The sequence below is a fragment of the Tachypleus tridentatus genome, chromosome 1 (genome assembly GCF_004210375.1).
Source record: "Tachypleus tridentatus isolate NWPU-2018 chromosome 1, ASM421037v1, whole genome shotgun sequence".
Lineage (NCBI taxonomy): Eukaryota > Metazoa > Arthropoda > Merostomata > Xiphosura > Limulidae > Tachypleus > Tachypleus tridentatus.
In genome coordinates, this window is record NC_134825.1 from 66,789,738 (window position 1) to 66,804,632 (window position 14,895).

The 14,895-nt window shown below is 34.7% G+C and overlaps 1 protein-coding gene across 1 annotated transcript in view; it reads left to right on the plus strand.

Annotated features, from left to right (window-relative positions):
* The first annotated feature begins 2,098 nt into the window (after positions 1-2,098).
* Positions 2,099-14,895, plus strand: part of LOC143250960 (putative cationic amino acid transporter) — a 65,936-nt gene continuing 53,139 nt past the window's right edge. The window contains exon 1 of the mRNA XM_076502202.1: positions 2,099-2,176. The gene's annotated coding sequence lies outside the window, so the exon portion shown is untranslated. The remainder of the gene's footprint in view (positions 2,177-14,895) is intronic.

Below are 14,895 nucleotides of genomic sequence, written 5' to 3' on the forward strand. Positions count from 1 at the left end.
TTTCGTATGATTAGTTAATCATGGCACCGAAAATACAGGAAATTGTATAATTACCTGTAACGTCCTTCAGTCGCAAGACCCGTTAAAACTACATTATTTACAAGGATCTTCTACGCTAAAATGTACCAGAATTTGGCGCTTTGTTAATATTGATTGTTCGTCGACGTTAGAAATGGGAAACGAATACTGTTGCATGATAATATTAGAATAGCTAGACGAAACGTTAAGAATTACTACAAGAAACAACAGGGATAAACAGCATTTAGTCCCAACGAACGTACTCATATCTTTCCTTATCCTTCTACCTGTTTGTTCTTATAATCTCATCTGTTATCTTCTTCTCTAGGTACCTCATTAAGACGGAGAAAACAAGGTCTAGCAAAACGCATCTGTCACGGAACACGACACGTGAGAAGGCCACAGCTTTATCTGCTATTTCATCCGTCTCGAATTTTCCTAGAAAGTAGAAGTAAAACAAGTATAAGACTACGTCTTGTAGGAAGACCCAAAGCAAGACAAATATAAGATTAAGTCTTGTAGGAAGACCAAACTAGGAAGTTGATCCTTCTATTGTCTTCCTCTAGCATAACGAATAGGGATAAAAAAAAAATCTGTTTGTTACTTCTGCTTTAGGAACGTTTGTCTTTATTGCAGTTAAGCACAAAGCTGCACAAAAGGCTATTTGTGTTGTGCCTACCACGGGTATCGACAGTTCAGGAACGCACTGAAAGTGTATAGACGGACCAGACAATGCCAGGTGGTTAGGGCGCTCGACTCGCAATCTGAGGCTTGTGGGTTCGAATACTCGTCACGCTAAATATGCTCGATCTTTCAGCTGTGAGGGCGTTATAATGTGAAGGTCAATTCCATTGTTTGTTCATAGGAGAGTAGCTTAAAAGTTGACGATGGGTGGTGATGACTAGCTGCCTTCCATCTAGTCTTACATTGCTAAATTAGGAACGGCTAGCGCAGATAGCCCTCGTGTAGCTCTTGGGCTACTCTTTTGCCAATGAATAGTGGGATTAACCATAACATTATAACGACCTCACGACTGAAATGGCGAGCATGTTGGGTGTGACGGGGATTCGAACTCGCGACCTTCAGATTACGAGTCGAGTTCCTTAACCATCTAGCAATGCTGGGCCATATATTACTTTTTGACATAAGTCAAATATTTTCTACAGGTTCCGCATTTTTAGTGGCACAGTGGTAATGCTGCACTCTTATAACGCTAGAAACCGGGTTTCGATACCTACAGTAAGCACAGCATAGAGAGCCTATTGTGTATCCTGGTACTTTATTACGAACATTCTAGAGAATAGACACCCTGCGGAACAGCTGTAGGTTTATGAACTTATAATACTAAAACCCGGAGTTTGGTTCCTTGCAGTGAACGCAGCAGAAAGCCCAACCTGGCTTTTCACTAAAAGAAACAAACAAATGCTTTTAAAGTGATATCTAGGATTAAATACTGAATACACCCGCATATTCATACAGCTTTTCATACAAAAGTAAACAGCTATATTTACACATTTATACTTATTTATTTATATTCATTTGGGCCTGGCATGGCCTAGCGCGTTAAGGTGTGCGCTTCGTAATCTGAGGGTCGCGGGTTCGCGCCCGAGTCGCGCCAAACATGCTCGCCCTCCCAGCCGTGGGGGCGTTATAATGTAACGGTCAATCCCACTATTCGTCGGTAAAAGAGTAGCCCAAGAGTTGGCGGTGGGTGGTGATGACTAGCTGCCTTCCCTCTACTCTTACACTGCTAAATTAGGGACGGCTAGCACAGATAGCCCTCGAGTTGCTTTGTGCGAAATTCCAAAAAAACAAAAATTATATTTATTTATTTATTTATATTTATTTTGTTTTCTTGGTAATTCCTGTGATATTTATTAAATTCGTGAACATTTATTTGTAAAACTTCAAGTAATACCAAATTAATTTGATAATAAAAAGAAATTGTCATGGCAACGACTTTACGTTTAACAATATAAAAACAGGTTAGCGGTGATCGCGCGCGCGCGCAAAATGAGAAAATCGACATATCCGTACCTATATAGACGCCCCTCACGGTCAGTTCTGTAACTTCATTACTCGGGAAAGCAACGGTTACGGATCTTCATAGACGGCTGGGAAATTACTTTCCAGTGCGATACATTGACGTAATTCTCAGGTAAGCTACAGTTTTGTTTATATTTTCTAAGCATCTTTTATTTCTTCCGTGTTAACATAAATTATGGTATTTTATTTTTTGTAATTTTGATAAATCTTTGGTCAGATAAGTTTATTTTAACCTTCTTATGAACCAATACAAAGAAATTCAGCCCTCACTATTGATAGTTTGAAAACAAAACAATATTGGTTGTTCTTGAACAAACATCCAAAATTAATTATAAAAGTTGGGTTCTAAAGATGTTTGGAAAATTCGCGTTTCGTGACGGAGGTACTTTAAGACAAAATTCCCTTGCATAACCTAAGCCCTAGAATTCTATGAAACAACGTAAATTCTACTTGTTATATTCCATTAGATAACTTGAAACTGGAACACGTTTTGTTGATTTAGAGGATTAGAGCCAATTTTACTGATTACATTAGTGTTCTAACTCTGGTATAAACATAAAACGAACACATGCATGGTTTCCCTAACATAAGTGATTAAACACAGCAGTGCAGATTTGGTCAACATAAATTCCAGTAACGTAACATCAAGTTTGATTTAAACAGTTGCTAGTAATGAGTTCGGTTCGAGTCCTTATCTCTGATGTCTCATCCTAAGAAATACAAGAATCACTACTTTTTGTAGTTAAATGTTTGGAAAAATTTTGCCTAAAAATACCGCAGTTTGGGTTCATTTTTTATTCTTAGTTCACTCATTGAACTGTTGTCCGCAATAAAACAAAAATTTAGACTTTTCATTTGGCTGCGGTTCTACTCCGAACGTATTTGCCAAAAGGACGTTCACTTCCTTCAGAATGTAATTAAAGCTGTCAGTATTATTCAGATGAAACTTCAGTATTCTCATTGCTTGTTTTGGGTGTTCGTTGTCCAGAGATACTCAGCGGTAATCTGCGCTAGTTCTCTTTTATTTTGAATTCACAGATTACAGTGAAGGTATATATAAAGAGTACCAATAGTCGACCCTTGGGGCGCTACTGTTAGATCGAGTGATAGAATTTCACGGTCATCATCTTCCTATCTTCTCAAAACACAGAGCGCGAGCTGTTATTAATATTACTTTCACAGTAACGGGATCCGAACAAGGACCCACATCTCCGTAGCGTGTGGCACGCTACCTCTTGAATCACGTTTGGTTTGCTAAACATTCCATTATTTATTTTACTATAACTACTTAATCTAGTGATATTTTTTAATTTTTTCCCTGTTCTTGACTCGACTACTCTGATTGAACTTTAATTGCACGTGAAAACCTGAAATCAATGTATTACACTAAAAGCAAACTTAACAGCTGCCAAGTGTTTATACAGAAAGAAGTCTAGCTTATATTTTTCGAGTTCAGAAGAACATTATTTCATTTATTCCAAACTATCAAAATCACTAGTTATAAACGACACAAAATTATCAGAATCACTTGTTGAAAACAACACAAAAATGATCAGAATTATTAGTTTAAAAAGGACACAAAAATTAGCAAAATCACTGGTTAGAAACGACACAAAAAATAGATTTAATTTCTTGCTTGTAAACCTACTGAATTAACAGATAAATGTTATTTTTTAAAGTGATTGTTTGTTTGGAATTTTGCGCAAAGCTACACGAGGGATATCTGCGCTAGCCATCCCTAATTTTAGCAGTGTAAGAATAGAAGGAAAACAACTAGTCAACAACACCCACCGCCAACTCTTGGGCTACTCTTTATCAACGAACACTAGGATTGGCCGTCATATTATAAAGTACCACGGTTGAAATGGCGAGCATGTTCGATAAAGGTACTAAAACCCATAGATAGGTAGTAGAATGTTATCAGGCCAATAATTATAACATCAAAAATACTTTGTAAATCTAGAATGAATCGTTCTAACACATTAAACCAAGAATACATTTAATGACATGAACTTACTTTCCCTTACAAGTGTAAATTCATTTTTCTATCTCGTTCCTTGGTAGTAATTGTACATTTTTCACTGAATTATGAAAGAAAAAGAATAGAAATTATGAATACAGACAAGTTTATAGGTTAAAAACACTGGAATCGTTACAATCACACATTCTATAATACGTGTGTGTGTTTTCTTATAGCAAAGCCACATCGTACAATCCGCTGTGTCGAATCGAGCCCCTGATTTTAGCGTTGTAAATCCATAGACTGTACCATAGCGGGAAACATTGTAGATTGTGTATAATGTGTAAGTAAATGTTAGGAATAATTGCATATGGAAAATGTCATGGACTAGATCAGTGTTTCTCAGTTTCGGTTCCCAATCCAAAAGAGGGTTGCAAGGCTATTTTAGGGGTCACGAGATCATAAAAATATTGGATTATATTATCTGAAGAAAATCAGACTTCAAAAATAGCAAAAAACATGGGAAGATATCACATTATCAGGAAGTTTACAGGTTTCATTGTAACATCATCTTGAAACTTAACTACTTATGTTAGTTTCTAATTATGTTTTTGTCTACAATTTTCTCTAAAGGGAACTGAAGGCCGCCTGGAGAGGTCACCTATTTTAACCATTCGCTCTATAATACAGTAATGTGTTGTATGCTCCTCAGCCAATAGACACTAAAAGGACGTCACATAAGGGACGCTTTAGGTTGCAATTTATGTTGTCGTGACGTCAGTAAAACGTGCGCGTGCCATATATCATGAGAACAATTATGCACTCTGTGCGCCACAACACAGCATGATATATGAACTTCAACAGCAACGAATAAAAATATTTGTTACTCTTGTGTTTCTGTTTACTCTTGTAACAGAATAGTTTCGTGGACCCTGTGGAAATACATTCAGTATAAATCTATTTTAGTCTATATGCCTAACGATTTACATTTAATGATATTGTTCTTCTGTTTAATTACACAATGAAACAAATTTTTTACTTTTTCTTGTTCCTGGGCAGAAAGTGTTATTTCCCAATTGCTTATGCCTAAAGTAAATGGAAAAGACCTATTTTTCTCTTCAAACTTTGCTTTTGTGACCTGCATAATGAAATTTTCAAATTTACCCATTTTCCTGAACATTCCAGGTAGATTCAGTGCTGAGTAGCTGATAGAGAATTTTCTCGAACTTACAGGAATTTTTCAAGAACTTTGTAGAATGTTGTAGAACTTACGAAAATTTTCAAGAACTTTCCATAGTAATATATATATATATATACAGTGGCTCACCACTTCAGTTTAGTTCTAGCTACCTAAGTAAACACATAGACGTATCTGATTTTATCAGAGATGGCATCAAGAAGCTGCAAGCATTCTCCAGACGCATTATGCTATGTATGTGGCCAATTTATCATGACAAGAGCGAGAAAATACTCGGTGACAGCATCTACTAAAATGTGTGAAGTCCACAATGCATATTTCGGCATGCCTATTAGGGATCAAGACCTCGTTTTACCTGCGAGCACTGCAAAAAACTCTAGAAGGTAAGAGGGAAAAGTTTGCTTGCTTGAATAGTAAAATTTTATATTATATAAATTTTAGACCTTTTAAAATTAAGATATCTTTCAATTTATTTTTTAAAATTTGCAATAGTAAAGAAAAATATCACATATACAATATTTTGCATGAACCTCTTACACATTAGTTGTGAATGAAATAAGTTTATTTTTCATAATAACAATTATATTTTCCTCTTTTTCAGGATGGTACAGAGAGAAAAAGAGAGCCATGAAGTTCGCTATTCCAAGAATTTAGCATGAAACCACTGACCACTCAAGCAATTGCTACTTCTGCATGATAAACCCTTCCAAACGTTGGGCTGGCAAGAATACATCTGCTAACATGTATCTAGACCTTCCTTCATCCATTGCCCCAGTGCCTCACTGCCCTGAGCTCCGTGTACCCACTCCGTCAGAGAGAAAGCAGCCATACTCAGAAGAGAGCAGCAAATCAGAAGAGGAGGTAAGCGTTGAAGATCCAGATTACAATTTCAAAGGTGCAGCTGGTGAGAGAAACCAATACTACCCCAACCAAAGAGATCTCAATGACTTGATCAGAAATCTTGGTCTAACACAGTCGAATGCCGAGCTTTTTACACCTAGGCTCAAGGAGTGGGACTTGTTAGATGAAAGTGTGCAAGTTGCAAGTCAGTGGAAGCGTCACTGACATTTTTTCTTCACTCATCAAGATGGGCTCTGCTTCTGCCACAATGTATCCGGTTTGTGTGAGGTAATTGGAATTGCCTGTAACCCGAACGAGTGGCGCCTCTTTATTTACAGTTCATCCAGTAGTCTCAAAGCCATGCTGCTCCATAACGGAAATAAGTATCCGTCTCTTTTCCTGGTTCATTCGGTGCACCTCAAAGAGAAATATAACAGCGTCAGAACCTTGCTAGAAGCCTTGAAGTATGATGACAATGGCTGGGAGGTTATCGGATACTTAAAAATGGTGGCATTCTTGATGGATTTCCAAGGAGACTTTACCAAGTTTCCCTGTTATTTTTACCTTTGGGACAGCAGGGACACTGCAGCACACTACAACAGGAAGCACTGGCCACAACTGGACACAATGTCAAGTATGAGCTACTAGTGGACCTCCAGAAGGTGTTGTTCTCGCTATTGTACATTAAATTGGGTCTTATAAAACAATTTGTCACAGCTCTTGATAAGGAGTCTGCTGCCTTCAAGTACCTTTGAGACTTCTTCCCTAAGCTGTTTGAGGCAAAGGTCAAAGCTGGTGTCTTCGTTGGTCCACAGATAAAGAAGATCCTGGAGTGTACAGAATTCCCCAAGAAGCTCAGTAGGAAGGAAAAAAAGGCTTGTGGCAGCTTTGTCACAGTGGTTTGGGAATTCTTGGGCAATCACAAGGCCGAAAATTATGTGGAACTGATTGAGGCTCTGGTGAAAAACTATGACAAAATTGGCTGCAGGATGGCCCTGAAAGTCCATATCCTTGACGCTCACCTTGATAATTTTAAGGGGAACATGGAAGCATACTCAGAGGAGCAAGGCGAGCGCTTCTAACAAGATATACCGGACTTTGAACACCGCTATCAAGGAGCGTATAACGTGGCTCAGCTGTATGTCTGCGGAGTAACAGCGCTAAAATCCGGGTTTCGATACCCGTGGTGGGCAGAGCACAGATAGCCCATTGTGTAGCTTTGTGCTTAATTCAAAACAACAATAACGTAAACATGATGGGAGACTATATTTGGGGGCTGATACGTGAAAGTGATTTACATCACTGTCGCAAATCTCGAAAAACTACTCACTTTTAAACATTTTTATTCATTTTTGTATAACTTTAGTATAATACATGTAAATCTTGATTCATATGTTGTTTTATTCAGACGTTATGTAAATGAAAATGTGAAAATTTGCCCGTTTTTACATAAAAAATAGGTTAATTTATAAATTTCATTATCTAGGTCACAAAATCAAAGTTTGAAGGGAATAATGGCCATTTTCTATACTTTCACAACGTAAGCAATTAAGAAATAACACATACTATACAGGTAAAAAGTTTGTGTTATATAGTGCTATCACTAATGATAGCCACCTCTGTTAGCAAACACGAAGTGATAAATAAATCAATTGTACAGGCCTGTATATTTAAACTTCATATGAGTTGTTTTGATTTTGATAATGGATTATCTGTAATTCAGTTACGCAGATTTTGTAAATAATATTCATTTTCTTCTATTATGTAAGAAATTTTTACAAATCTGAAAGGAAAACTCTTACTTAGATCAAATTTACAACAAATTTACCAGAAATATAACAGAATATATTTGGGTAATTTATACAGCCTCTTGCTGTCATAGCGGCAAATAGATAATACTATCTAGAAATGCGCGTTTTAACCGTTTATATACCAGCGGTGTGTTTCTCGTGGGTTCTAGAAAGATCGATAAAACTCTCATGTCGTGATTGATCTAGATAAATTTATAGCCAGTAATTGTCAACATTTTAACTACAACAAAATGTGTCCCGATTTCAATAAAAAAAATTATTCACTTATGTAAAATTACCTGTAACGTTTGTGAAAAATCTGTACGTAATGGAGAAAAATTTATACTTTAAAAATCAAAAACAACTAAAACGGGATAGAAATATATTACTTAGAAAACAATGTTTCACCAATGTTAATTTGAGATGTTAATTATTCGTAGTATATCTTTGTAGACTGCGTTTTGCTTTGGTGTCAAGATTTTAAATATCTAGTATAATACTTTGTACACTGCTCCTTTACTATTATTCACATGCATTTATATTATTACAAAGAAAAATACGTAAGCATAAACGATAACAGAACTTAAAATTAAGTTTTTTATTTCTAGATGTGTACTTCAATCTTCGTTTTTCAAATAAAACATTTACTATTTTATCCTCACGATACTGAATTTATTGTATTTATTTATATTTGTTCATGTATGGATGGAGATCTTATTGGTTGTTTTGAGCTTCGCCCAAAGCTTCACAAGGGCTAGCTGCGTTGGTCGTTTAAAACTGAGCAGCATAAGGGTAGAGGAAAGACAACTAGTCATCACCACCCACCGCCAACTCTTAGGCTACTCTTTTATCAACGAAGAGCTGGATTGATCGAAACGTTATAGCACCCCAACGGCTTAAAGGGCGAGTGTGTTTTGTGTAACTGGGATTCAAACCAGCGCCCCTACGGTTGCAAACCGAACACCATAACCATCCGGCCATATAGGGTGGATGTATATTTCCGGAAAATAATTATCAATAATTTCTGACTAAAACTATATCAATCACAACTAAAAACTATCCAAGTAAGTAACGTTGCTAATTTAATATAATGATCCAATTAGGAATATCCAAAATCATAAATACACCGGTCTAACTAATCGTATTCAGTGTCATAAATATGCTGGTCAAAGTTTTCGTATCCAGTATCATAAATATACTGGTCTAATTAGGAGTAACCAATATCATCAATATACTGGTCTAACTAGGAATATCCAGTGTCATATATATACTGATTTTATTGCGAATGGCAAGTGTCATAACTATATTAGATTAACTAGGAATAATCAGTGTCATAAATATATCGGTCTCACAAGAAGTATCAAATGTTATAAATATACTGATCTAACTAAGAATATCCAGTATCATAAATATACCAGTCTAGCTGAGGTATCCAATGTCGTAAGAATATCAGTCTAACAAGTAATTTTCAAATGCCAAAAATACATTAGTCTAACTAGGAGTATCCATTGTCATAACTATATCAGTCTAACAAGGAATATCCATTGTCATAAATACACCAGTATAACTAGGGGTATCCAATGTCATAAACATACCGGTCTAACAAGGAATATTCAGTGCCATAAACATACTAGCCTAATTAGGAGTATCCAATGTTATAATTATACCAGTCTAACAAAGAATATCCATTCTCATAATATATTATTTCAAAAGAGAATACCTAATGTCATAAACATACCAGTCTAGCAAGGAATATCCAGTGTCATAAGTATACTGGTCTAAATAGTAGTATCTAATGTCGTAATTATACCAGTCTAACAAGTCTAACAATGAATAGCTAATGTCATATACATATTAGTATATCAAGGAATATCCAGTCTCATAAATATACCAATCTAACTAGGAATATCCAATGTCGTAAACATATTACTTTATCAAGAATATCCAGTGTCATAAATATACCAGTCTAACTAGAAGTATCCAATGTCATAAATATACCAGTCTAGCAAGAAATATCCATTGTCATAAACATATCAATCCAACTAGAAATATCCAATATCATAAATAAACTTGTCTAAATAGAAGTATCAAATGTCATAAACATACAGGTCTGACAAGGAACACTCGGTGTCATAAATATACTGGTCTAATTAGAAGTATCCAGTGTTATAGATATATCGGTCTATCCAATATTCTAATTATACCAGTCTAACTAGGAATATCTAATGTCACAAAATAAAAAAAAAGTTATATGATTATAGAATACCTTAAATGATCATCTGGGTGTCTCCTCTTTTAGAATTTTTTTCTATCGTAATTAAAATAATATCTTACAAGGTTAGGCCAACTTTTATAGGTAGTTCTGAATGCATTGAGAAAACAATGAAAATTATCCTCACAATAGAAAAATAAAATCTATAAAAGTAAGTCTTGTTTATTCAATGGTATACTGAAACTAAACATTTTAATCAGTACTGTTAATGAAAGTAACATTAAGTAAAGAAATGCGTATACCTTTGAAAACAAATAAACAGTAACCGTTTGTTACATCTAATATCGATAATTTCCTGTGGCAACAAGTTACAAAAGAGTTTTGCTGAGGATACATTGCTCTTTCAAAACGTTTCTATAATATATTACATGTGAAATAATCAGACAAATCCTTAATGAAACATAATTTTACATGTGAAATAACCAGACAAATCCTTAATGGAACATAACTTTTTCTTTTACACTTTTTTCGTTTTTTTTAGTTTCAATGCTATACATAAGATGTTCAATATGAAGCCTGGAGTTTCAAGTTTGTTAATTAATGAAACATTTTATCTAAACAATGACGGTCTAGACTTCTTTCTACATATTCATTAAGATTTCTTTGTCTTCATTTGGTGTCTTTTATATTTTGACATACATTGACATGTTCAATAAACTTACAAAGCTATTTTCAACCTATCAGTCCCAAATCCCATGACAGTCTACCTGGTTGGTTAAAGACAGCGCTAAATAGAAAGAAGAAAGATGGAAAATTTCATTAAATTTTTCTACACACACAACACTCAACTATATAACTAAACATACCCTCATTCCGAACTCTCGTCTCTTAACACAGGCTGTTACTATAATAGTGTTTCCTCATTATTCAACTTTGTGATGGAAATAAAATGTAAAAAACAAACTTCAGACGCCATGAGAATCGAAACATAATTTGACAGTACGTATTTATTTAGCTCTCTGAGGAGAGACATAAAACAGAGTTGTTGTTGTTGTTTTTTGCATTTTCTTAGGGTTGTTCATTTAGTAGTTCACAGAAACTAACTTTGAACGAAAAATAGAATATTTTCTGTTCAAGTTTATTTATTGAATTGAATACACATAAGGTGATAGGAAATTTTATGACAAATTTAACATTTTGTTTCTTTATAAGAATCAGTTTTTTTTTTACTTTTTATACTAAAATAAAATAAAATACTGTCCGTCATTAGTGGCGTCTTGAGTTACTATATATTGCAGACGATACAGGGAACTTACGAATGATAAGTAAATTATCAATTATAAAATAAAATTGTAAACAAGTAGAAACCCTGGAAAGTTTTCTTCTCTTTTTAACAAGTCTTTGGTGGATAGATAAAATAGTGGTGTGGGTTATTGGAGTGGGTTACGTTAAATGAGTAGGATAAAATAGAAAGGGATATATTTAATGTCGAATAGGATGAGTTACATTATGCAGTATGTTAAAATAGAAGGGGCTCATTTTGATGTAAGTTAGGGTAGAACGGCTACATTATAGTATAGGTTAAGATAGAAGGGAATCGTTATGGTGTAAGTCAACTTATGAGGTTTACGTTATGGAGCACGTCAAAACAGAAGGGGTTCGTTATAATATAAGTAAGGATAGGAGGGTATCTTATAGTATAAGTTAAAATAGAAGGGATTTATTATGATATAAGTAAGGGTGAGAAGGCTACGTTATAGAGTAAGTTAAAATAGAAGGGATTCGTTGCAATGTACATCAGGGTAGGAGGGCAACGTTGTGGAATAGTTTAAAATAGAAGGGATTCGTTACAATGTATATCAGGATAAGAGGGCAACGTTGTGGAATAGTTTAAAATAGAAGGGATTCATTGTGATGTTCATTTGGGTGATTTGCGTTTTTAAACAGATTAAAGTGAATGCGTTGAGTTTTTAAGTAGGCTGTGATTAGTGAATAACATTGTTACTGATGGTTGAGAGAGTGATTCATTTGGTGATGCAGCCCAAGTTATGTTTTTTATACAGCTAAATAAACTTATAATAATTGATTTAATTGTAATATAAGTTAAAAATGGTGGATTATAAAGAAATGTAAGGATTACAATGTAATGTGTTCTAGGATACATAATGTAGTGTATATGTTAGTTGTGTAATGGGAAAACAGTTAGACTTTGTTTGTACAATTGTATTACGATGAGGTCGATTTAAAGTGCCTCAGAAGCGTAATTACATCTTGTTCAGAGTGAAATTTCCCCGAAATATTCTAGCTCTTCAGAATTACTTTTAAAATTTTCAAAGCTATAGACAAGATGATTTGGTGGGAAAATACGAACAGTTTTAATTCACCTGTAAACAACAGCTCTTCGCCTGTGCAGTGTCACCATGGTAGATTTACGGTTGGAGATTTATCAATGTCACCATGGTAGACTTACGGTTGGGAATTGATCAATGTCATCATGGTAAACTTACGGTTGGGGATTTATCAATGTCACCATGGTAGACTTACGGTTGGGGATTTATCAATGTCACCACGGTAAACTTATGGTTGGGGATTTAAAAAATTCTTTACGACGAGCATATTCATACAGTTAGATTGTTAGATTATGTTTGGCCAAAAGATGCGTTTGAAAGAATGAGGACTTCAATATTTCATTGGAAGCAGGAAATGTCTAGCATCAGGACATTTAGGAGAATATCTGGCTTTGAAACTATACCTAAATCCAGTTTAGAACAATACCCTCAGCGCGAAGCGAAAATTACGCTAATGAAAGAAATTTCTCCTAACTAAAAAAACCATTGCGGTGAAGAGGAAGATATTTTGTGTAATCGGTAATAAGTTAATAAACAACTATTTGAAGATAACAAATCGTAAAAGTCACAATCTCAAAATCAACAACTGTTTTCTTGAGAAAGATGGTTGAAGAAAATGGAATCACGGCAGTCTCGTTTTGTCAAGTCCAGTGATGCAGATCTAATGGCCTCTTGTTCTTTCATTTTGCACAAATGTGCCTTTGGAAACCGACGAACACGGAAGTGAAAGACCTGAAAAGTCTGTCAAGATATGAAGTCTAAGAATGACTCCATTGTCCTTTACAAATGTTTGCTGCATTGGAATTTGTGGTGTTGGATAATGATACATAACCATGGCCATCAAACTTAGCACGATCGGCGGTTGAGGAACTAAATTGAAGGGTAGCACGTGGACTTTGAACAACAGAGTTTAAACTCGGTATACTTTACAACATTAATGTGCTGATGACGTTAGAAAAGAAGGGGCTTATTAACAAAAAGGGTAATTTTCAAGCATCTTAAGGCAAGCCTTTTTTTAGTGTTGGTTGTTAGAGGAAACCATGAGGGATGTGAGTTGTCTTGTGTTACATAGAGGGTAAAACTCCCTAAACAACAAACGCTTCATCTTTTATTCCTATTTAATAAGTGTCTTGTAAACACTTTTATGATCTAAAACGAAGCAGTGAATTATTGCTTTTTAACACTTAATAACATATTACATTTGTCTTTAAATTCCCACAAGATCCTACATTCATTTTAAAGCTGAAATAATTTTGTCTGTTCTAATAATTCTCAGCAAACAAAATGTAAAATCAAATATATATTTTCTTAATTGTTGACAATTTCTATGATAGAAAAAAGCACTTTGGGGGCACACAGGCAGGAAGGCAAGAGCTTTAGCCCATCCAGCTATCTCTTAGTGCACGTTACTACTACATAATATAATTTCAAATATAAAAAATTATTGAACCATCCTGATGAAAAAGGAAACACGTCATGTTTTAAGTATTCATCTCCAGTCATATTGTAAAACAAAATCAGCTATAACCTACTTGTCACAATTATTTCAGATAATTCATTACGTTTTATGAACAAATTTAAAACGTTTAATATCTTCCATCTATATTAACAGTAACTGTGGTTTTTCAGTGAGGATTCTAATAACAGTTTCTGGGACAAATCAGAATATACATACTTGATGGTGTAAAAAACAGTGTCTTTTGTGTTGAATCATGGTGTATAGCACGTTTTCATTTTCTACCTTTCTATCTTTTTTTATAGTTTCAGATATATCGATGAAACTCCTGAGATAATTTAATCTATCGTCTTCAGAGAACTCTAGACGAGATGAAAGAACAAAATATAAGCTCAACCCTCTAACTGTCGAAAGGATCGACAGTTTGAGTTGTGGTATAGAGTATTGTGTACTGTTTCGGTCCAGGGAATTGGCTTAACTGTATTTCTTTGAATGTACTTTTCAACACATAAAATACATTTCTGGGCTTACAGAAACGCTCACATTTATTTTCGTGTTATTTTATCACCGTCAGCGAAACTCCAAACATTTGAAAATAATATTTTTTTATTGAAATCTTAATGAGGAAGGAGATTCATTTTTTTACAAATGGAACGGCGGCAAGTCTATGAACTTACAACCCTAAAATCTGGGATTTGATTCCCCGCATTGGCTTTGCTCTAATGCAAACAAACAAATTTTGACAACTTATTTGGTTGCTGTCTATTTTTAATGAATATACTTAACATGAATAAAATGACAAAAATCAATGGTGAGAAAAAGATAAATCAGGTTTAATAATTTTCTGCAAGATATTCTTTGAGGAAATGTATATACATTTTAAATTACTTCAGAGATTTCCACTTGAAATCGTATGTCTTAGATCCATAAAGATAATGAATACAAATCTAAGACAAGCTCAAGTTTTGATGGTTCTCAGATGTAATGTATGTCAGACTTGGGGTGGAAAAAAACCTTACTCCGTGTG